This window comes from Euwallacea fornicatus, chromosome 7 (genome assembly GCF_040115645.1).
Source record: "Euwallacea fornicatus isolate EFF26 chromosome 7, ASM4011564v1, whole genome shotgun sequence".
NCBI lineage: Eukaryota > Metazoa > Arthropoda > Insecta > Coleoptera > Curculionidae > Euwallacea > Euwallacea fornicatus.
The window spans coordinates 1660612-1685715 of NC_089547.1; the positions used below are offsets into that span (position 1 = coordinate 1660612).

Sequence of the window (25104 nt, forward strand, 5' to 3'; positions counted from 1 at the left end):
CTGCCCGCTGTTCACCCGTTGTCCACACGAAAACCGTTGCGAGGTTTTACCGAAAGCTTTAGCTAAAGAATCTGCGGTAGAGATATATGGGGTTGGCTCAAAGACGATCTCCATTGCCCACCTGCTGTCCGGTTGACTTCCTACCTGGATCACCGATTGACTGACCTCCTTCCCTCTTTTCCGGTACCGTCACGAGGTCTCACTTCGGGGATTCCGTTTCGGTGTTTTATTTCAATTTCTTTCAGTTTCGATTGTTAACTTTACGACATCTTTAATCATTTTTAAGGTACCTTTTCAGTTTTCCTTGTCGTTTTTAGCAAGGTTCTGATAATTGCTTCGTCCGCATTTGGTTTTTTCTGCTTGTCTTTCGTTCCGGAATTGGTCGCATTCGTATGGAGATTTCTCCGCAGTACCAACAGTTATTTTCGGCATGTTTGCCAGTTCTGTTCAAATAGGTGCCGAATACACCGTATTCGGTCATTGCTTGAGTGTGCTATTTCATCACGTTGTGGTTGCACCCTCCGCTTAACCTCTCGGATGACCCACTTTATACACCGAATCTTTTTTTTTGTAGAGGAAGAAAACTTTCGTAGGTACTCGACCTGATGTGCTGGCGAGTGAATTATGCGGGACACATCCCTGAGAAAGACGCCTATCCACTGAAATCCTTTCTTCTTCGCCCTTAGCCCCCCCTCCTCCCCTTTCGAGGAAGCATTACTTTGGGGGTGGTCCTCCCAACATGGACTAACCGGAACCAACTTAAACTGAAAGCATTTCAAATCATTTTCAATTTAGGCCCCACGACGAACAGAACGTGCATCTTACATTCCAACATTTCTTCTGCTCGCATTTTTCCTTTAAATTAGAATTCTCGCTCGCATTGGAAGAAGCATCGAAACTGGCATTGTACAATTTAGCATTCGAATGCTCTCTTGTCTAATTTCCACGCTGAGCTCTAAATCTCGAAATAAAACGGATCAAATTTTAATCTGGTTTTTGCGAGATTTAGAGCTTAATATGTAAATATTTACCGGAAATAGCTCCGAATGGACACGCAGAGTGTCCCAATCTGTCCCAATGGTCATTGAAATTCCCCGTGAGCACTTCCCAACCATAAATCCGGACCGTTATCTATACAGGGCGCTTGTAAATTTGGCCATTAGAGCTGCCTATAAATTGCGGGGGCCCCGAATCCAATAGCTCGCGCTTTGGTTCGCACACAAAAGATTTTTGCATAAAATAGCAATTTTCCCGTTCACCCTTTGGTAACTTTCGAGGTATAAATATGGCCCGGAACGATCAGGGAGTGACGACGGAATTACCACGAAGACACTCGAGGATAAAGCCAGTTTCGGAAATTTATTAATCTGTACTGGATTAATGCGTCCTTAAGCCATTGAGTTTGGAGAGAGTTCTGGAATAAGGATTTTCTCGTTTTCCTCAAATATAAACATACCCCAACCAAAGCCAATTGCATTGATGTGGTAAGATCCTGAACAGAAAATGGGGCTCCGATACTGACGTCTAAGACTGTACTTTTTCTTTTCATTTTGGAATTTAAAATTGCCACATGTATGATATGGGCGAGAGCCATTTGCACTTCCTCGTTAATATTTATGAGCGTATGAAAGAAAATCAATTTAAAAATTAAAATATCGATGCACGAAACGGAATCTCGCAGCAGGTCTGCATAGAAAATTCACGAACCTTAAGGTTTCAACAGATACTTTATTACTCTAATTGAGTACTTGCCCTAATGCGAACAATGGAATAATTAAAGGCCACTGGGGTTTCGAAAACAAAGAAATCGTCCTGCAGCTTTTACCCGTAATGACAGAGTCCTATCAAGCAGCGATGGTACAAATACAAGGTGTTTCATATGCATACCAACAAACTTTCAGGGTATGTAAAGTATATAAAAACAGATATGTTGATCGTATAAAGTTACATCATCAAAAAAAAACGCTTCGTTTCGAAGAAACGGCGTGTGTAATTTTCTTTTCTTTTTCATTTTTTAAATCTTTCGAAAACAGTTTGGGGTAAAGGCATGAAATTAAGAACACGCTATGACAGGATAAATATGATAACATTTTCTGGAGTAGGAAGAATATTTTCACCTATAGCAGTGAAGTCGGTGTTATCATTCAATGGGATATTTACAATGAAAAAAAAAATGGTACGCCACAGACGTTTTTTTAATACGAATATAATTTTTTTTAATATTCCATTAATTCTTATAAAAAAGGCCTTTTGTGTTTTGCTGCTCAAGTAACCGTTTGCAACATGAAAAGAACTTTTCATTCCTCTCCCTGTAACTTTAATCGATATAAGTATTTGTTTTTATGAGCTCTACATCCCGTGAATGTATGTGGGTATGTTTATGAAATACTTTTTATACGTCGGAATAATATTACGAACGTTTTCCTTGGTTGAAACATATTAATGTATGTATTATCAAAATATAGAAAGACAAACTAACAAATTTACTACTTTTCGATTACATCTTTTTCTTTCCATGTCTCGACTATCTGCTTTCTGTCCTCACCTCTTCTCCTCAATTCCCGGGAAATGTTCCGATCCAAAATGGAATTTCTAGACACTCACCCATCTAGTAGCAGCCATAGTAGTAACATCAATCGACAGTGCTGCATTCCTAGATGGCACGTCAGTTTGCCCGCCATTATCTTATTGCTAACACTAGTACTTTAAAACTGAAATTTGCAAACTTCTAAATTCCCGACATACGCATACACCGTGTTGTTCTAGATGGTCACCCCCCCCCCCCCTTTTTGTTAGCATTTTAACAATTTGTTTCTTACTTCAAAGCAGCATGAAGTAAAACAAAAAATTCTATGTTTTGACATTTCTTAATTTTTTAATGTATTTTATACGTCACCGGTAGCACAAAATGGTCGATTTAAAAAAATTAAACTATGAATTAAGGGACATCACAAATTAAAGGTCTTTCACAGCTACATTCAGCCTGCGATTCAAAATTTTCCGATTAGTTTTTGAAAAAAACCGCTATCAATTCCGTAAAAATTCAACATACTGGTAAACCTAGTTAAATAGTATGTAAACAATGAAAAAACTCGTTTGGTGAAAGGAAATTGGTTTGTTTTCCATTTTGTGCTCATAAACAGTCTATAGTTAAATTTAAAAAATTATAATTATGAAAAATAACCAAAGACTGTTTGTTAGCACGAAATCGAAAACAAATCAAATTCCTATCAACAAACAAATTTATTATGCTCTGTATATACAGGGGATGGACAAAATAATATGAACACCATGCGATCAAATACATATATTTGCATATTAGCAACGCTGCTTCCGCGTAAATAAAGCAAGGCGTAGATGTTGCACAGTTTATGTGCCAAGTCTTGTAGGTTATGTTTCATGGTTTTACTCGCTTTTTTTTGCAAAGATCAAAACAAAATATCGATGAAATGTGTGATCTCTCAGATTTCAAAAGAGGGCAAATCGTTGGTGCTCGATTAGCAGGAGCGTCTGTAACGAAAACAGCTGAATTGTTTAACGTTGCACGATCGACAGTGTCCACGGTAATGTCAGCATACACAAAGTATAACAAAACATCATCGGCGAAGAGGAATAGTGGGCGAAACCCAAAGTTAACTGACAGAGACCGACGAACATTAAAAAAAATTGTGGCCAGACAACATAAAACTACCGCGGCAAAAGTGACAGCAGAACTCAACACTCACTTAAGTAATACGGTTTCGTCAAAAACAGTTCGTCGGGAGCTCCACAAAGCTAACATTTATGGAAGGGCTGCAATTGCGAAACCCTTTATATCGCCTGTCAACGCTAAGCTGCGAAAAAAATGGTGTCACGAGCACAAAACCTGGACACTTGATGATTGGAAGAATGTGATCTGGTCTGATGAATCGTCATTTACATTATTTCCTACAAACGGTCGAGTTTATGTATGGAGGTGCCCAAAGGAAGCCTACAATCCGGACTGCCTGCTTCCTACAGTCAAGCATGGAGGAGGTTCCGTTATGATTTGGGCAGCAATATCATGGTATTCAGCTGGTCCTATCATTCAAATCGCTGGCCGGATAACTGCCAATGAATATCTAGATATTCTCAATGACGAAGTTATTATAATGAGTAGCATATTGCTACCAGATACTGCCATATTCCAAGATGATAATGCGCCCATGCATACAGCCAAGAAAGTTCAGTCTTGGTTTGAGGAGCATAAAAATATCATAAAACATCTTCCCTGGACCGCACAATCCCCAGATCTCAACATAATTGAACCATTATGGGCAATTTTAGAACAGAGAGTGAGGAACAGATTTCCACCTCCAACATCACTGAAGCAATTGGCGGATGTTTTGGTACAAGAATGGGACAACATTCCGTTAGAAACTATTCAGGCCCTCTACGAATCTCTGCCCCGAAGAATTTCAGCTGCTTTAAAAGCAAATGGTGGCCCAACACCTTATTAATAAATAAATATTGTGTATATTTCAGGTGTTCATATTATTTTGTCCACCCCCTGTATATACAGAGTGCCCGTTTTACGAGCTCTACCATTGGGACCTCAGTTATCTTAAGAAATATTAGGCCAATTAAATTAAGTCAAAGTAGCGTGATTTAAAGCTTAGTAAGTATACGTTTTCAAATCGGCAATGTTGCCAACACTCTTCTTTTTATATTCGCATACGAATCGGAAATAAGTCGTCTTCAGAGCTTTTTTGACTTATTTTTAACAACGCTGTCTCTTCTTTCTTCTGGTCCCAGTTTTCCAGATACGGAGTGCAACTTTTAGCTCTCCTTATGGCCCCTAGTTTTCAAGTTTTCCTCATTCGGAAACTTTATTTTTTCCAAACTCATTGATATGACGTATATCACAGTTAACGTTGGGCATTTTAAATAAACAAGACATTTGCTTTTTTGCTAAGAGAATTGCGAAGTGACAAAATTCAAACATTTATCGTAATCTACTCTTTGGCAGTTTAGTGATAGATTTGGTATTTTTTGAATTCAAAATAAATAATTACATGTGCGAGGGGGTTGCTGAATTTTTATACGAAAATGGACAAATCTTAAAATGCCGTATTTATCCGAGAGAATAAATGTGGTTTTAAAAAAGTTAATTCTATAACCAGCATGTCAAAACGTGGGGAGTTAAGCATTTTTCGATTTTGTTGCTCCGTATTACTCTTAAATGTTCTTTACCACTTCTCCTCACTGCATACTTCTTCATCAGAAGTTACAGGTCTCGGTAAATTAGGTTTCGTCGTTAGTTTCGGGCCATAATTAATGAAGTTGTGTTGTAGTCGTATAAACTTCCTTTCCCCAATTTGGTGTAAATTAGAGTACGTCTCATTGAACCCTTCCGATGCTCTTGCTATAATTTGGCCACATAGTCTAAATAATATAATTAAAATTTCACTGAAATAGCTATTTCTTTTTAATATCTGAGTCAGAGTTCTTAGAGACGCTCGAATGAATGTTCACAACTGCACTACCAAATTGTTTGTCAAATTGCGCAGGTTTCAACCATCATGATGTTCCAGATTATTAGTAAAAGCATTAATTTTGAGCCACTCTGTACAAGGTAAAATCACTTGATGAGCATGGAGCAAATTCGTGGGCTATTCCGAAACAATTTCAAGAACTTTTGCTTTTTTTTTTTAATTGAAATACGACTCATAATAGAAAGTGTGGGGTTGCCAAAGTGTTTAGATATAGACTAAATTAAGAGAAAACTAATACGGTAGTGGTTAACCTTCTGAAATGATTTAAGATTTTTTTGTAATGGACTAATTATAAACGTTTGGGACATACCTATTTGTATTCCCCTCACGAATTATCCAATCTAGACATCCCATCAACTGTAAATCCCGAGATAATACCCGTTGCCGCGGCTCAAAAAACAATTTAATATTACCCCTTCCCCTAGGACATCCTTCTAAATCATCTATTTCGAGTTTTTTTGGTCAGTAAAGCAGCAGATAAAAAAGGTTTTTCCCAGTAAAATTATTTTGCTCACAGGACCGAGAATTGTGATTTACGTACAGGCACGATTTATACAAAGACACTTTTTACAACCGTATTACTTAACAACCGTATCAGATTCACACTTGTGATTTTTTGCTTGTTGATGTTCATGTAAATGTCATCCACTTATAGGATCTGGTCTTCTCGATCCGAAAGGAAGCCTCTAAAATGTTTCGGGGCTATAAAAGGCGACAGAGAGGGATTTATGGCTTATAAAATCTGTCATTACACCATGTATGAATAAGAAAACCTATTGCGCGTCTCCGAACCGTGAAAAAATATGGGCCTATTAAAATTTTGGGTTTTTGACGGGTGAGAAACCTCGGTAAGGGCAATCTGCGGTCGAAAAGGGTCTTTTTTGTTCTTGTTGCTGGTGTGAAAAGAGAAAACTGCAGCTCGGCGGTGCCAGCCAATTTCCCCATGCAGACACGAGGGCATGTTTCCCTTCCGAGCCATTCACATGTCATTTATGTTAATACGCAATTTACTTTAAGCCCAGTTCGCGTACAACGACGTGCAATTTTCCGGTACTGTTATCGTCATACAAAGAGGAAAATTTGAATATGTAATTACAAAATGTAACACATCAATATGGGGGCTTTTGAGCTGGTTTTTGAGCTTTGCAGGCAAATATTTCACGCAATTCAGCCATTGTGTAGGCATTTTGACACAGACACAAAAAAAAATTGATTTCAATAAAAAAAAAAACAGGGGTGTAATGAGTCTTTATCGAGAGTACTATACTAGGAAGAGTACAGGAAAAACTAATAAATTTTGAAATTTGGATTGATTGTGGTTTGAGAAAAATCTGCAATTTTTTCTATTTAGATTATCATTTTCCACCACTACTCATACCGTCCTATGGCTCAATGCTAATATTGTGTAATGGGTAGCATATAACCGTTCTTTTCAGGTGCACCTTCTTCAGCTTAAACACGCCAACTTCATCTAGAACCTACTTTAATACCGAGAATAACAAGTACAAAGTCGCAGCTTCTGTCTCTATCTAAGTTCGTAAAATAAACGAGGACGGTTAAATGGTGCGGGGTGGGAGGCGCTGGAAGGGATATGGTCGTATTGGAACAGTGGTGGCAAATGAGACTTTTAACAGTAAAAAATAGCGATGATTACTGTTACACAGAGCGCGAGAAATTCACGTCTCAATAAAAACACGTGGAAAACTGTTGCAGATACGAATTTACATCCAAATGCTGGTAATGGAAAGTTTGTATCTGAATAGTTTTTTGGTTTTTGGATTAAAAATCGTCGGGACTAAAAAAGTCATTTGGAGCGGTTCCAGCCACTTGGAGAATAAAATCATTACAGCTACAGGGTGAACTAAAATCACACATTATCTGAGTACATCAAAAACAATTCTAATTTGCTATATACAATATTTTTAAACTGTTTCATTCGTTATATAGAGTCTTGACGGAATATCAACAGTTGACGCTCTTTCTGGCACTTCCAGATAAACTCACTGTTCCAAATCATGATTTGATGCCTTAGGGTTGAATTTTTCTTCCTCCCCAATTATTTTCCATTCCTTTCTGCAAACAAAACAAACCGCGATTTTATAAAGAAAAATTGTTTGTCAGCGACGTTTTTCCGGATGATGGTCGAACGAGGAACCCTCTCTTTGTGAGCCGAAACCGGGACGAGGAGCAAACAGATATTTTAATTTATGTGCTGTGTTCGTGTCAGTCACAAGGGCCGATCTATTACGCTTTTATGGGCCTTTTAGATGAATACGCTTTATCCCCCAAATGTATATCACGTTTCTTAATAGGTTTAAGCGCTGCGGATGACAACAATGGGGGGAAACGTCGTTCGGCTACGCAGTTGACGATGTGTGTCTTAAAAGTTGGCCAACAACGCCGCTTTGTCAATCAGGTCTTTATTTTGATCACGACTGGAGGCACGAAGGGCCTATTAGACACACACTCAAAGGAAAGGGCGTTCACTTTTGAAGACTCTTCCAAATATTCAAATCTTCACAAGCGCGAGTTTCCTTATCTGCATACACATGGTCTCCGTCTCTGTAGCTCAACCGTGAGGTCCGTCAAATTGGGGCAGAGCAATTCGGACTATTTAAATGATCTTCTATTTTTTTTAAATCCAGATCCGCACGCTAGAACACCAGAAAAGGACACTCTGTAGATAAGTTTTTTTCATTTTTTTTTTTTTTTAATAAAAACTCAGCGAATAGGTACTAGCTAAAGCCCGCACATGTGCCTGATTTATGTCGCAATTCCACGGTTTGCAATTCTACTGAACTAACAATGTTGGCACACATTAAAAGTACTTTAAAAGTCCGATTCGGAGTCGCCTTTGTCGGACCCCAGTTTCAATTTGGCGAGTTTCCAACGAAGGACACCGCGGGCCCCAAAAAGAACATCTGCGACTCCCCCGCCCCTATCATCCCGTACGTAGCAATCCGCTCTTTTATATAGTGATGATGTAAGTGAATTTTCTTTTCTGGAGCAAAGCTTTCCCTTTTTCCGAAGGTTTGGCATGCTTATCTTCCCGGCCCATCAAAGGGTCCCGACTTTATTTCATTTCTTAACACTTTCAATTTGTTATCTCTTAAAACTCCCAGTTCGGGCCTGGAAAGTGGAGGAAAAATTGAGATCGGACTCTTTGTATCAATTTCGGGTGTCGCGCAGATTAAAGAATGGATCTCGCCGAGTAGGTAATTTATTTTCGACGGGGAAAATATTAGGGCAAAACTTTATTCTCCGTTGGGATGGGGAATAGATAACGGATCATGAATCCGTGAAAAGAGTCGACAAGGCTTCGAGTCTATTATCCCCCTTAAAGAAGTCGTTCAAGGAGGATAGATCAATCTTCGCCTTTCCACCTTTAAAAAAGCTGCGAATAAATTGCTTTCCCTTCGAGTTGGTAAATGAAAAATACTTTCGCACTGTCTACGGGGACGTGGAAATATTACGAAAATTGACGTAATGTGGGAAATAACTCTACCCCGATCGGCCTGATTTAGGCGATTGAAACAAAAATTGGATTTGCTCTATCTGAACCTAAACACAGGCAAAACAGCGCCAAAAGAATCGAGAAGGGAAATTGCTTTTCCTGACTCAGTCCCAAAACACGCGGTGATAAAAACATCAGTTTTTTTAGGACTCCCTTAGGGATTTGCTTTGATATTTTATCATGTGGGGATTCACGCTTTTTGCTTATATGTCATTCATATAAACTGCGGGGACATGTAGTGGAAAACTGACTTTTTGCAATCTCTCGTGGATGCTTTCCATCATTCGATTTCCATCGAAAAAAATCACGGTATTTGCCAACGATTTAAATGATACATGGTGAGTTGGGCGGACCGTGCCAAACTTCAGGAGCGCACTGTACGTGAAAAATGAGTGTAAAGAAACTTAAATGTTGTTATTCGATTTTCACTTGTTTACAAGTTATCAAAATATTCATAAATTTCATAAACTAACATTTTGATTATCATAGTATTGTGTTACTAAATGTTCAAAAATTTATTTCTAAACAATTTCTACTTTATTTACGAAGAGCACTCGTGGCGCTCCTGAGAGTTTCACGTCTTCTTTTAGTGCATCTCCAATGTCCACTTTTATTCTGTACATCTAACTGTTAAATCAGCCCCGTAAAGCAATAGTCTAATGGTGTGAGGTCTGGAGATCTTGGAGGCCAACTAATAGGACCACCGCGAGTAATTCAACGTCTAGGGAACCTTTCATCTATATATTGCTCAACCTGTCGCGCAGAATTTGCATATAAAAAATTTGAATATATATGGCATTTTGTAACACATTAATTGAACTCGAAGATAAATGTTAAATCAGTATCAGGATCGTGAAATAATAAAGCAAATTTTATCGTAAATAGAACGCTAGTTTAAAAAAATTATTCTCTAGAACTTGTAAATAAATTAAAATCGGATAGCATTTGAGGTTTTTTTAATGTTATTTTTCATGCACAATATGCTCATGAAATTTGGCATAATCTTTCCGACTCACCCTGAATACACATATTCTAGAGCACAAAGAATCAAGGTAATGTATTTTAAGTGCGTTCCTGGGTGTTACCTCAAAAATGTGAAAACCTTTCAAGTTATAGAAAAACTAATTGAAACGTGTCCTCAAATAATCAGTAACGTATCACTAGATGTGTTTAACTACCTAACACATTTCCAACATAATTAAACGGTTTGGAATTATTTATATGCATTAATATAGTCCCCATTCTTTGCATGCCCCTATCTTCAACGGAAGAAAAGTGAACATTTCTCCGCTTACAAAAGAACCCTTATTGCAACATATTCTACAAAAGCCACGAACAAAAATAAAAAATGAAAACTTGATCATGTAGGGAATAAAATTACTTTTCAAACGGAGTGTAATACAACCCCTCTTGCAATTTGAAAATTCCAAGGGGGTGATCTCCAAGGGTAGAGAGATGACATTTCGAAAACAACTTTTTCATCAAATGATGTCCCCCTCCCTATCAAAATTAACGTGTTTTAGTTTTTTTTTTCAAATAACAGAAAAGATATTCAGAGTGAACACTTTTCCTTTGGACCCCTGTATATTTCGTAATTACATGTATATCATTTTAATAGCAAGTGTCACACATCGCTTACGTTATTGCTTTGAGAAAGGGAAGTTTTCGAAATGTACAATAAAACATGCAGGGGCGTATTAAGGACAAACGTCGGACTCGCAAAATTGGCAACAACTCATCAGTCCGGTATCCTTCAGATAGAATCACAAGATCTTTTTTAAAGATACAATTTTTAAAAAGCTTCCAAAAACTCCTCATTTTCCGGCTTACAAACTGGCATTTCGACGAACGCTAAACTGTGAAATTTTGCCACAATTTCAACTTTCACTTTTTTAGTTCTGAGATATGAACGGTCGATTTCGAACACAAAATAGACAATATTGCAATCATATCTACATATGTTATTCATCCTTTTCCTCCGAAATGTAATAATAAAACCCACTCAACGCGATAGGGCTGCAGAGGCGCTCTTTTAAAATTCCTCCCCTGTGCGAGGGGCACCGTTTGAGACCCCAGTTGCATCATTATCACAACATAAATAATGGAAGTGGAGAATTTGGTTTCAAGATTATCTTCTCCGTTACAATTCTAGAGGTAATCTAAAGACATACAAATGTTGTTTTTCTCTTCTTTTACTAAGATTATTTTCTGATGGACAACAACACGGCCTAGAACAACAAAGCTAAAAAAACAAGAATATAACAGTGCTCACAACCAAGAAAAAAGTCACTGTCTGTTCGGGCTGATATCTACAATCGAACCATGAAATCGCATTTAAGATAGTGGTACCGGTTCTTGGGCCCGGCTGTTGCAAAGCGGCTGGGTACCGCCGAGACGTGACGCTGCTCGTACTAAAAGATTATTCCTTCCTCAATAATTCCATCAATTTTTTATTTCGTTCGAGTCGAGCGTTATGTAACGTTAAGTTAAACGACAACAGGTCGTACCGTACAAGAGGAAAATAGCAATTTCCGGAAAGATATCAGAACAAATACCATCATCCACTGGCTCTCCCATATGCTCTCTCATTTTATTTTAGCTTTATCGAATTACGTATCCCTCCGTTGGTAATAAAAAAGCATGTGTGCTTAACGAGGAAACGCCCTCAGGACTGTAAATCTTCTCCAATTTACTCCATTGCCTCACTTGTAAATTTGGCGAAAAGAATATTGGGTTTCAAATTTTCATCACGAACCCCCCTCAGTTTTGTCGGTTGATTTGATAGAAATAAAAAAATTCGAATGTAAAAAGAGCATGTGATTGGAGGAAAATTGAAAAACGTATCCGAACTGATTTCCAATTACTAAGAGACAGAAATCGACATTTTTGAAAATTTCGAAAGTAGTAGTTCAAAATATGTCCAGAGGTAATATAATAAGGGCAATGACAATTATCTGTATTCTTTAGGAATTTTGCTGCTTTAGTCATAGCAGCTCCTTTTGCTTTCTATTTGTTTTTGGCCAAATCTAAAAGTCGAATTTACTTTAGCATTTTGAAAAAAATGTTTTCGACCGCTGACTGGCCATTGTCCTGCCTGAGCATCGGGCGTAGTACCCAGTAATTGCACCACGAGCTACCTAGTCAAATGTTCGTCACTGGTTTTGAAACTTCCAAAGATTAATTCTAGTCTTTTTCATAAAAAAAAAAAATATATATATATATATATATAAACCATCTTTCAAAAGACACAAGCTGAGTTATTACCGATAATTAATTATTAATGCAGCAAAAATAGGCAAGTAGGCACTAAGAATGTAATTTACTAATACATTTCTTATAGAATCGAACTCCAGTATGTGTTGCATTAACTTATCAAAAAATCCCTCTGTTCACAAGGAGTTTCTATATGCATTGCCACTTCTGGTATATGCCAAGCTAAAAACACATCAAAGTCGATGTTTTCAAATAATAATCTGTAAATTATAGCTGTTTGTATTGTATAAATGAGGCTGTTAATAGCTGTGTAAATAAGGAAGTCTATCGCTCTAAAATCTTGGGAAAAAGAGCAATGGAAGCTATAAGTAAGTCCCACATCCCACGCGAAATCCCCGTTTTTTCATCAACCTGAAAGCAATATCACACACTTATTGCAACATCTGATTCTAAAAAAAAAATCCCTGTTCTCCCCGGATAATTAGCTCTCTTGGCAGCACTGCTCAATACCTCCAGGACTAAAGCTACGGGCAAACTACAACAAAGTACCCGCCTTCCCAATGGAACTGGATCAGTGCGCCGTTGCCGTTATTATGAAAATATGGTTAATCCCAACGTTTTTTGCTTATTAAAGGGTTTAGTTATGCCAATAAATGCATGTTTAAAGAACTGAATATCTGGGTAAGTTACCTGATTACTAACTTCTTAAGAACTTTCGGTTTAGTTCCCTGTAACCTTTGATGTATCGTGTCCCTTTAAAACTCCAATCTACCGAATATGAGTGATCGGCCATAATTCTCAAACAGCGACACAACTCTAACTGGCTATATTCACGGATAATAAACCAGATGATTTAGAAAACTCATAAACGGAGCGACTTCCTTGGCGACTCCACGGGAGCTCCGGAACGGACACAGGAACTCTTTGGCCATATTTCAAATGTGACTCCATTTCCTGGGGCCTAGATCTGCAACTTCCATAGTAGACGACCCCCGTAAATCTCCCAGGATATTATACCGCCAAAAATAGTAATTTATTCCCTTTGCATGTGGATGAGAAAAATCGATCGATTCTGATGCTGGCGTCGATATCGCCGCTTCGCTCTACGAGCAATAAAAGTAAAAATTGGGGAATTCACCGCCGAGCCTCATCGATCCTCGGGATATCCTTTGAAGTTTCACGACTGCCTAAATTTGCTTTTTTTTTTATCTAAAGCCTTGTTTACGAATTGAGGCCGAGGCGTGGGATCCGAAATTCTTCTTATATGAGGCCTCCGTTATTGGAAGGGATCCGAGGCCCCGAGAAATCAGTATTTATTTAGTTCGACGTCTATAAGGGTAAATTGAATTTTGAAGAGTTTGAATTTTTTATTGCGAAACGAGTTCGGATTAACGTTTGGTTAGCTCGTTTCCCTTAAGGAACAAGGGGGAAAATGCTTCCTTAATTCAATTAATGCCAACCCTAATACAGATAGGCAAAATCGACTTACGATAGCGGTGTATACGAAATTTCCGCTCGAATATCCCTATTTTGCTATAACAATACCGTCTGCATGCCTTCTAGAGGAGAAGTTTCACATTTAGGAAAACATGGCTCGCAAATTAGACCAATTGTATTTGGATCTGTGTGCACGTGACACTGATATTGTTCAACTCAACTATTGTTCTCAATTTAACCGGAATTTTCATGACATAACCGCATTCGAGCTCTGGATTCCGTCTAGTCCTTTTGTAGCTTAGGAGGATGAGGAGCATCTCCGAACCTCACAATTCAATTATCTGATGCTGTGTATAAACCCTTAATTTTTTACTTATACGGCAAGGACATGCCAGCTCATCGCGACGAAAATCCATGAAAATGGAACGACTTTCGTTCATGGACAAGCCTCAGGATTTCGTATCTACACATCCCCACTTCTGAGAGAATAAAACTCTCTTTTGGCCAACACTGCTTAGTATCTGTAGGCTTAAATCAGTAGGACCAACCAATGGAACCAACACAGCGCTGACACTCTCAAAGGTGCTTAACCGAAGCGCTGTTGCCGGTAGTATCGAAATATCAGCAATATGAGTTTTTTTGCTTATTGACAGCAACACGTGAGAGCCCTTTAGATCTTTATTATAATAACATTTTCTGTTTGGATACAGGGTGTAACGTGTTGTCACGGAGATATTCCAGAGAGCAGCAACGTGAAATGTTGCCCCTTGCATATCGACAATGACGCGTCTTTGACGATGGATCTATAAGAATTTTTTAATTACGTTGCCGAGTACTATCGCCCCCCGAATAATTCCGCCTATGATATGCTCCACCCTGTATAGACGGAAATACAAACTAGTTTTTTTTTAATTTGCATCAAACTATTGATGAACTACAGTATCAACCACTTACCAGCTTGTTCTGGCAAAAATCCATGAATATGTAACAATTTTCATTCATTGAATGGAAAATGCCATTTCCACTAAGCGCTGAGTGCTGAGCTATACCGCATGCATTAGCAATTCGAATCGCTCTGGTTTAGTTGCGTTGCACGTGTGGTGCCCCATATTGATTGGTTTGAGGCTTCGCAATAAAGCTCTTCGGTTAAAAAAAAGTGTTTGTTTTATAGTAAGCCGGTAAAGTCTGGTCGAGCTAATTTCACTAATGTATTGGCGAAGCGAATCTACATACAAGTGACTCGATGTTTTGATCGAAAGGGTTTACTTGGCTTCAATTTCCGGTGAAATCCGGTATTTTCTGATAGGCGTAGACATAAAGTCTTCCGGTGTAATTTTATTGCGACTCGAACTTAATTACACTTGAAAACTGGATATTATGAATTAACTGGGGATAACAAAGACAATTTTTCTTATGACCCCCCGAGCCTCGATAACGGTGCATTTGTGAATCCATAAAGTTTCCTTGACAAAATGACGAATCACACCCGGAAGACTCCGAAAGATCTCGTGTAGGTATTTACGGTTATCAGTGCTTTCTGTGTGTAATTGAAAGAGTCTGCTTATACGACTTTCAGTAGAAAAAAAGCTTAATTCTGGATCGTCGGATACCGGCACAAATGGGTGCAAAGACTGAGACGCACCTCACTGTCGGGGGCACAGACATATGTGGTTAATTCTTTGTAATAATTATTCCTTACTTTCTTAACGGAACATGCAGAAATAATACAATTTCCGGCAGCCAAGAACAAACCCTTCTGATTATTATTCTTTAAGCAGCTGCTTCGCGCCTCAATCCAAAGACACCTGGGAATCAAATTGAATCAAGGAAGTACCCAGCCCGGGTCGATGTGCAATAATTCACATCAGTCGGTTACTTTTTGGCATTTATACAATGTATAATTATTGAATTTATCAGGGAACAAATAACAGTCAACAGACATTAATCAAGACCGAACTAGTCGGATCTATAAATATCTAGCAAATGGCTTCTAATGAAAGTACCTACAAGCATTATCAATTGATCTTTTTTTAAGTAATTGAAATTTTATTACTGAAATATTTTTAATGCTGGCGTTTACACACTACATATATATAGGGTGTACTTTCATAAGAGCTTCTCTATGACTCCGAATGATTGCCCAAATATTCTGGGACACCCTATATACTGCGAGTTTACGATTTCATTTGAAAGTTGTTTAACGGGCGACCCATTCATCACAGCTTACCCTTATTCAGAATTAAGATCGTCATAAGACATACCATTTGGTACTCGACTACTTTAACTGAATATTCGACGTGTAGGATGGAAGCAAGGCCCATTAAAGGAATCAGCTGTTCGAGACCATTATCGGTACTGCTGATTATGAATAGCTTGGTGATGACGTAGGGTGCTGGGGGACCCTCTTTTTAAAATGAATGGATCAGCTGTTCCTTGTTTCCTGGTATTTCCGTTCAAGTTCTCAGTCATTGGCGTGGAATGTCGAAGAGAGAGCTTGCTCCAATCGACTACATAGTACAATTGCCTGTGTACAATGACTACACTCGAGATACCACAAAATTCGGTAATTCATGTGGTAATAAAAGGGGGAGAGTTGTACTTCACGAAACTTCCCTGTGTTTTTTAAGTAAGGGTATAACGAAATGGCGCGGCGCTACTGACTTTTTACTACAATAAACATTGAGGAATTTCTAGTAAACAGTTATGTAGGGCACACCTACGGCGGTCGACGTTTAATGTCAATTTGTCATCGGTGGCGCGTGTGCCTGGAGTAAGCAAACACCCTGTAGAAACGATTAAGAACGGAGTGCTGATTTGGGGTTCGCCGATACCAAATTTTTTGTTGACGAACATACGGAAAGAGGATCGTTCTACTTCGTCATGTCAAAGCTTTAGTTCTAAAAAATTGCATGTGGTTGAGTGGTTAAATTCTACCTAAATTTGGCGACGGAAGTAACAGTCGACCGAGCACCCCAATTAAGGAATTTATTGCAAGAATTGTGGGGAAAGGTGCCGGAGACATGGAACAGCTGTTTGTCATGTGTGTGTTTTAAAAACCGCCCTTTATGATAGGCACCTATATTCGGTGTGTATATACAGTCACTCAAAAAAGTATTCATCCAGCCGGAAAAAAATTCTGTAAACCGTAACTTTTGACTGATTTTGTTCAAATTTTGTATAATGAAAATTCAAACCGAAACTCAAATTGCGTAATTGAGCAACTTTTGAAAATTTAACTTTTAGAGTGCTTTCCAGCGTTTAAAAAAAACTTCGTTTTGAAAACATCTTGCGCGGTGGTAAATTTTTCAATGTGGTTTTAACATTCTTCTAAAGATGATTTTTCTTCATATATCCTGAAAATTTGATCAAAATCGAACAACAAATAAGGGAGTTGCAGCCTTTCAAAAACGCTAAAGAGTGAGCATTTTCGCGCAAAATGACGAAACTTTGACATTTTTGACGAATTTAAAAAGCTGCAACTCCTTTATTTGTTGTTCGATTTTGATCAAATTTTCAGGATATATGAAGAAAAATCCCCTCTACAAGAATGTTAAAACCACATTGAAAAATTTACCACCGCGCAAGAAGTTTTCAAAACGGAGTTTTTTTTAAACGCTGGAAAGCACTCTAAAAGTTAAATTTTCAAAAGTTGCTCAATTACGCAATTTGAGTTTCGGTTTGAATTTTCATTATACAAAATTTGAACAAAATCAGTCAAAAGTTACGGTTTACAGAATTTTTTCCCGGCTGTATGAATACTTTTTTGAGTGACTGTATATATCTCGGTGTATATATGTATATCTTGGTTTTGAACACGAGACTTAAAGAAATTTAAAAGCGAACAACGGACAAACAACAGTAATAGAAAAAAGAGCACAGCTAAACTCAAAACACCTATCACATGTATAAGTTACGTTTTACAAGATTCTCAAGTTCTTTCTTGAGGTTTCAAGGATCCAATTATGCCGAGAAGAAAAGAACGTAAAAAATTAATTAGAAAGTAGTGGGGAGGGAAAAAAATTACGAAGGGTCGAACGAACCTGTTCTGGAGGGCCAAAATTATGGATAATTGGCATTTATTAAAAAAAGCCCTGCAGGGAAATACGCCGCAACGCAAATAATGCAGGAACTCTTCAAAAGTTTCGTTGTGAACGTCGAGACGTTTTCTTCCTGCCCTGTCAAATCAGTGTAAAAAGTGCTAAAGGGTGGAAAAAACCGAGGGGAGCTAACAATCGCAGATTTCAGGAGAGTTTATGGAACATGCACGTCCTTTGATCAAAAAGAAAAAAAAACGCCCCAAAACATCGAATATCTCTGGAATTAGAGAAACTTCCGTTGATTTTATGAAATTTTAGGCGGAAGGGAAAATTAAACATTTAAAATTATGCCCGGCAGATTGGCATAATGAATGAACTCCGAACCCCATGGAAATATGCAAATTCGCCGCTATCGTTCCTGCCGAGTTAAAGGGAAATTACCTTTGCTGGGTCTAAGCCAAGGCCCATCAGGTCTTCTTTATCCCTTGAGGTGTTTTATTCAAATTTTGAATTATCGCTTGATCTGAGTGAGTCTCACGCAACATCAGTTAATTCCCAATTCCCATCTGTCAAAGGCAAGAGAAAGATAAACGATTTTGAAAATTCGTAAACGTACGTTGGCAAAAGTTGATCCCTTATTGGAGAGTTGATTAATGATCTCGAATTTTAAACACGTCCAGGCGCATATACCATACCATAGCAGAGACCATACCTAATACTTTGGCCATTCCCGAGATATTTAGCCCTTCATTGTGTGGCTGTCGAGTGCGGCGTGACGGATGACGTGCTCAGTTACTTTTCCCTTTGTTTGCAAATTTTCATGAAGCGTCCTTTGATTAGGCCTTGAATCAGAAATATGTTAATAAACCGCGCGATAATAATAAAAAAATCACACGACAAGGAAACCCCGGCGGAAATCGAACACAAAGAGGACGGAATCCCTTAATCATCATCTACCCTTAATCAACGTTGGACGAGGAGCAACAGCGAAATCAAACGTTCCGAAATATGACGTGGTGGCTTTTGATTTCCTGTTACTAGGTCACAAAGGCCCTGTGTAGGCAAAGGGGTGATTAAGGATTAAAGGGTGGCCCAGCGGATGTGGGGCGCCCTTCGGCTGATGTCCTTCCCAACACAAACGTGCGGAACTTAATCACGACGCGATCCCCGATGGGGTGCCCAATTTATGTGACAGTGTGGATACGATCTTAGTTTGAAATGTGGTTATTGCTTTTATTATCGGCAAATTACTAAATTTCTCCGATGACTTAATTGAAAATATTTCCGGAAGCCGCCCTGGGAAGAACACGTTATGAATTTCGACTTCATTCAGTAATTGAATAACCACAATACGAGATATCACGAGTCAATTGATTTTTGTGAAAAAATGCATCTAAAAAATCTTCAAATTTTCCGACAAACTTCCGAAGACGGGAAAAAGTTTCCGGATGGAAAATTGTACAGCGTCGCCTGAGGATGTCGCAGGAACATCAAGACGTTGGGACTGAATTGTTCACTTCAAATTGCCGTAACCATCAACAGCGATCATTTCAGAATTGAGTCGTTAAATCTCAAAGGAACAAAGTTTCTCGTTTTTTTTTCTCGAGATGTAATAACACATTTGACATTGAGACGGGCAGACTACAGGGGCTGACGTCAACTCAACCACTTAACAGATTTAAACTGCATTTCAAACAAACACAAATCGGGATGCACTGACCTGTTTAGATCAGCCAGATATTTTTAGCACCTCAAACACGGTAATTTATCTTTACAATGGGAATATTTAATACCTAAATATAAATTAGCGATGAAAAATAAGCTTGATGTTGTATAACTTTCAGAGGCGGAATGTGGTTCACTTTGTCTTCTCGGTGCGATGGACGATTTCCGCAAAGGAAAATTAATGAGCAAATTTGTTATCGTTTTAAGTGAAACGCCACTGTCCTTAAGCATAGTCGATTCATGCAATCTTCAACTTCGGGAGATGAAGATTTTATGGCCGCTGCCTTGAACATCTTGAAGCACTGTCGTCGTCATAGGATACACAATTTTCATTCTGTCAATACGTCAAAATCCTGACAGCTTTCTCACGGAGATAGTATCCGTGGAAAGGTTGAGATGAAGACACGCTATTGGTCGGTTTTGAAGTTTTCATAAAAATTACCTTTCAGGCTGCGTCGCCAGTAGATTTTGACTGTTGAAGAAAAACGCGCAATAAAGGTTACCCATGCCTCCACCATCCTCCTGTATACTCACATATGGTATAATTTTTGCACTTTCTTGCGGGTTACAACACATTTCATTACTGACTCGTGTCCTAACATATCTTTTTTTCTTAAATTTGGAAACAATGCCTGTCCAATTAAAGTTTAAACATGTCCGTCTGTGGCCTTAAGAAACAAATGCCGAGCGCAACGTTGCCACTTTCCTGAGACTCACAGTCGCAAAGAATAGCTAATTTGAAACCGTTTAGCGCATTTACATTCAAATTAAATAAACGCTTTATTGAAATTGGTAATATCCACGGAAAACGTACATTCATAGAAACGTTAGCAGATCGTATTGGGTGTTCCCCTATTCACTATGGGGCAATGTATAGCTAACGCAAAAATAGTGTAAATGCAAATTTATAATGATAATTCTGTGTAGATTCCAGTTTATAGTTTCCTTTTTGCATTTTAAATTATTAAACGCGCTAATTAGGGCAAAAATACATGTTTCCGTTTTTAAGATCATTATCATATTTCATCATTCACTGCACCTAATCATTTTCTTTCTTAAACATAACATTGGCAATTTGTTGCTTGTCGTAGACAAACAATCGCGGGTCTTAATGGGTATTTGGATGGTGGCCCAACCCTAATATCGAAGAGCGACCTCCATTGGTGTTGCGTAATTACGATAACCCACGCAAATACGTTATTCCATTTATGTAATCAAACTTTGTCTCGAACCAAATTTAACGCTTAAGGTTAATCTCGTGGTGTTATCACATGTAGAAATCATTGTGCTCGCAAGATGACGCCTATTCGGCAATAATCGAATTTGCCAGGAAATGAACGAATTTGGGTATTACCAGATATTTTTCTGCTCCGGTATCCCTGTTGGTCGTAACATTGCAATTTATCACCTTTTAATTTAATTTAATAATTTATGGAGATTCCAGTGGCGGCACCAAATTATCGGCTTATAACTGTCGAAATCCGACACGTTTGGATTTTTAATTGTTTGGTTCAAACATTTTCCAGTTTGAGAGGTCCTTGCGTGTTGCCACGAAATAGAGAAAACCCTATGTACATCAGGGCTCCAGTGGGGGTGCTCACTGACTTCCCACCGAGTTCCTTTATGGGAATACGATGCCGCGTGATAATTTTCGAAAATCCTCATCTACGCCAATGCAGAGCCATGTGACAAATGAAGTAGCTATATGACTGTTTGAAGAAGAAATTCAGCCAATTGACGCGTCGCCAGTAATGGAAAAACGCCGTTTTTATTCATCTAGCTTAAACGAAAATCGTAAGCCGTGAACGTAGGGCGTTGATTAAGCTATTTGCTATTTACCATCAAACATCTGACTGACAACAGATAACAGATCAATTTATCCAAGCCATGCCTCTGATATTTCAACGCTTATTTGAGCTTTTTTTTTAATGATCACCTTTTACTACGCCTATTAAGCTCGATGCAGATTATAGATCATCTATAGATTGTTAAAAGATGGGGTGTTTGACACCTGAGGTGCTGTATCGAGCACTTCATACAAAAGGCAACCGTACGTACATCCTCATTAGTTTCTAATAGGCAACTATATACGCACATAGAACAGTTTCCAATTTTATTGCCTGATGCACTCATCATGTTTAAACATCGACGACTTTGGTATTCAAAACGTTGATTACAATCTGCATCTCTAATTAAAGGGAAAAAACGAGCATAAAACGAAGCATTTTCTGCAGAAGTCGAAGTGTATTGGTGCGCGGCAATACTTGATGTAACTTCGGTTCTTCATGGAGACGATTGAATGGTAAAATAGGCATTAAATTGGTATAATTGTCTCATCTAAGGAAGTGGCGGCGTTGTTTTGCCTATGTTGTTTTATTTTTCTGGGACACCCTGTAGACATCAAACGGTCGGGTTTTGTTCGGGCCAAGGAGAAGGACACCATTAATTGCGATGTGATCGAATCCAATTTTATCTGATGCATTTGCAGTTTGTTGTTAGGATCGGATCCAAAAAATGCTAATTAAATCTAAAATAAGTTTTACGACTGCATGTGTTGCATACAAATTCGCATAGAAACACAAAGTTTGCGATTGCCGCTGCACCGAAGCGTATAAATTATGATCATTTCTTTTCTGGAGATTCTTGTACGCCGTCAGATAATCACATTTGCGTGTGTATACAGTTTTATTTTGCATAAGTACACTGTGAGAGTATTTTCTATAAATAATATATTTACTACTTAAATATAACCTACTTCTTATGCAGCCGCTACTGGCTTCATGTTCACTTGCGTGCCGGATAGAAGATTTATGGTTGGGTTTGGGTTTACGCCTTTATACCTTTCAAATCGTTTTTTTTTTTACTAAAAGGAGCTGGTGCAGGTTCTTTTATGCGTACTTTCTCATAGAGAGTATAACAAATTGCAATGCGATTCAGACGAAATAAGTAGCGATGGATCCACTAATGTCAGTTATCCGAAAGCTTCGTACTCGTAGAGTAAATTTAAAATTCTATGCTGACGGATTGTGCATATTTAGAATGTTCCCCCATGAGATCTCGATAAAAAGGATGTAGAGCTAATAGATTTTTTAGCTCGTTTAGAAAAGTAAGCGGTAATTCCTTAAAATAAGACCTCTAGCTCTAATTATACAGGACCGTCCGAAAATTGTGCGCAACATTTTAACGGTATCGTGTCGTCAACTATGACAAAAAGTTCCTGAGAATTCTTCGCCCTTAAGGTACATACACAGAGAATTCTGACTATGGTAAAATATTTGGACATCAAAGGTCATATCTGTTATGAGATATAACTTCCCTAAGAGCGTAAAAAATGGCATTGCTTGATTTTTTCGCCGTGAAATCCCTTTTTACCTTTATATTGTATTATGGTACGCCATTGTTCTTTAATTGAAATACGTATGTCTTGTTCAGATCAGAAAAAACCATTAATTGATGCCTCCTATCACATTCGAGTTACTTGCAAAAAAATATAAAAACACTTTATACGTAAATTAAATATTACCCATTCAATTTTAATATACAGTTAGGTGCAGAACTGAGTCAACACTTAGAAAATTCGTATTAATGGTGGCATAAACAAAATATCTAACAAGTATTCAAAGGAAGGCTTTTATTTTCAAAAAGTACATTAACATTAACATTAAAACCATACAAAACATTTGCCGAAAATAAATGGGGTACATCAAATAATCCTAAATAACATTGGTTCAGTTTTGCTCCACTAATATTAACATTGAACACTTTGGTCGACATCGACACTAATATTTGGTCCAGAGACCTTTAGCTTTTTTAACAGCTAGTAGACGTCTTGGCGTGCTTTTTGTTAGTGTTTCACAGAAATCAGGCGGAATTTGGTCCCATACTTCTTCTATTCTCTCCCATAAAACTTTAAGTGAAGATGGTGGCGAATCGTACTCGTTGACCAGATGATATTTCACGTAAGCCCATAGATTCTCAATGGGATTTAGGTCGGGACTTTGTGCCGGCCACTGCAAAACCTGAAATTTTTGGGTACCCAACCATTTCTTCACAGATTTTGCGGTATGCTTGGGGTCGTTGTCTTGTTGGAAAATTACTTTGCTAGTGGGATAAGGCATATTATTAACAGTATCTATTAGGTGATCGTTTAAAATGGCTTTATAGATGTGCTGGTTCATTATCCCATCTATTTTCTTCAATGGTCCAACCCCATATCCCGACATACAGCCCCAAGCTTTAATATTTCCTCCCCCATGTTTCACCGTCAGAATGAAATCTTTTAGTTTCATGGATTCTCCCTCTCGTTTCCAGCTCCAATGTCGACCATCTGTTGCATATCTGTTAACTTTAGTTTCATCAGACCAAATAACTTTCATCCAACCCTTCTCGGTCCATGCCTCATATCTTTTTACAAAATCTAGTCGTGCCCCAATATTCTTCTTAGAAAGTAGGGGTTTCTTCTTCTCCACAGCAACAAATTTGGACTGATGTAAAGCTCGTTGGACTGTCCATTTGCTCACCGATTTCCCAGTATCCCCTCGCAGCAACACGGCTGCTTTGGAGGCCGAAGAGGCTTCACCACTGCCCAAATATTTAATTACTCTTCTAGTATCTTGCGCAGACATCTTTTTTGGTTGGCCACCTTTATTTATTTTTAAGGAAATTTTGCACTTATTTTTTACCCTTTGTACTATGGATTGACTTATATTTAATTGAAATGCGATTTCCCGTGTGGATTTTCCATCAATCAGTGATTTTTCAATTAATTTTCTTTGAAACTTTGAAATCGGCTTCATTGTTTAAAGATTTTGAATTATGATGTATATTAACGGAGGATATGCGATTAAATTCCACCTGATTTCTGTGAAACACTAACAAAAAGCACGCCAAGACGTCTACTAGCTGTTAAAAAAGCTAAAGGTCTCTGGACCAAATATTAGTGTCGATGTCGACCAAAGTGTTCAATGTTAATATTAGTGGAGCAAAACTGAACCAATGTTATTTAGGATTATTTGATGTACCCCATTTATTTTCGGCAAATGTTTTGTATGGTTTTAATGTTAATGTTAATGTACTTTTTGAAAATAAAAGCCTTCCTTTGAATACTTGTTAGATATTTTGTTTATGCCACCATTAATACGAATTTTCTAAGTGTTGACTCAGTTCTGCACCTAACTGTACATCCTTGATGGTATGTAGTAAAACTCATTATATTTTCCATACTCAAATGTCAAACATTTTATTCTTATTTTTTTATTGCAGTTTGTTCAAAATTCAATAATTTTCTTATAAAACTCGTCACTTAAACCATAGTTGAATCCCAAGAAGAGCCATTAAACCCTCGACTGTAACAAATGGCCTCCAAGTTCTTCGAATTATATTAACTCTTGTAAAATCTATTAATTGACATTGTTCTCTAGATATTAAATTAGTATCTCAAGTTCTTCAACTTCTTATAATTCCCTTTAATTTAAGTTTTTGAGTAGAGCCCTGAAGATGAAATTTGGAGGACAAATTTGAGACTATAATATGATACAGAGAAGCCTTGGAAATTTTGTACAGAGTGCTATACTTTGATACAGAGGACCCTTGAAAAACATGTACAAGGTGAACAAAATAGCTTGAGAAGCTGGAAAAGAAAGAAAATATTCAGACAAATCACCCC

The 25104-nt window shown here is 38.0% G+C and overlaps 1 long non-coding RNA gene across 2 annotated transcripts in view; it reads right to left on the reverse strand.

Annotated features, from left to right (window-relative positions):
• Positions 1 to 7350: 7350 nt before the first annotated feature.
• Positions 7351 to 25104, reverse strand: part of LOC136340010 (uncharacterized) — a 41831-nt gene continuing 24077 nt past the window's right edge. For both annotated transcript variants that reach the window (XR_010732237.1, XR_010732238.1), the window contains exon 3: positions 7351 to 7586. This is a non-coding gene — a long non-coding RNA (uncharacterized lncRNA). The remainder of the gene's footprint in view (positions 7587 to 25104) is intronic.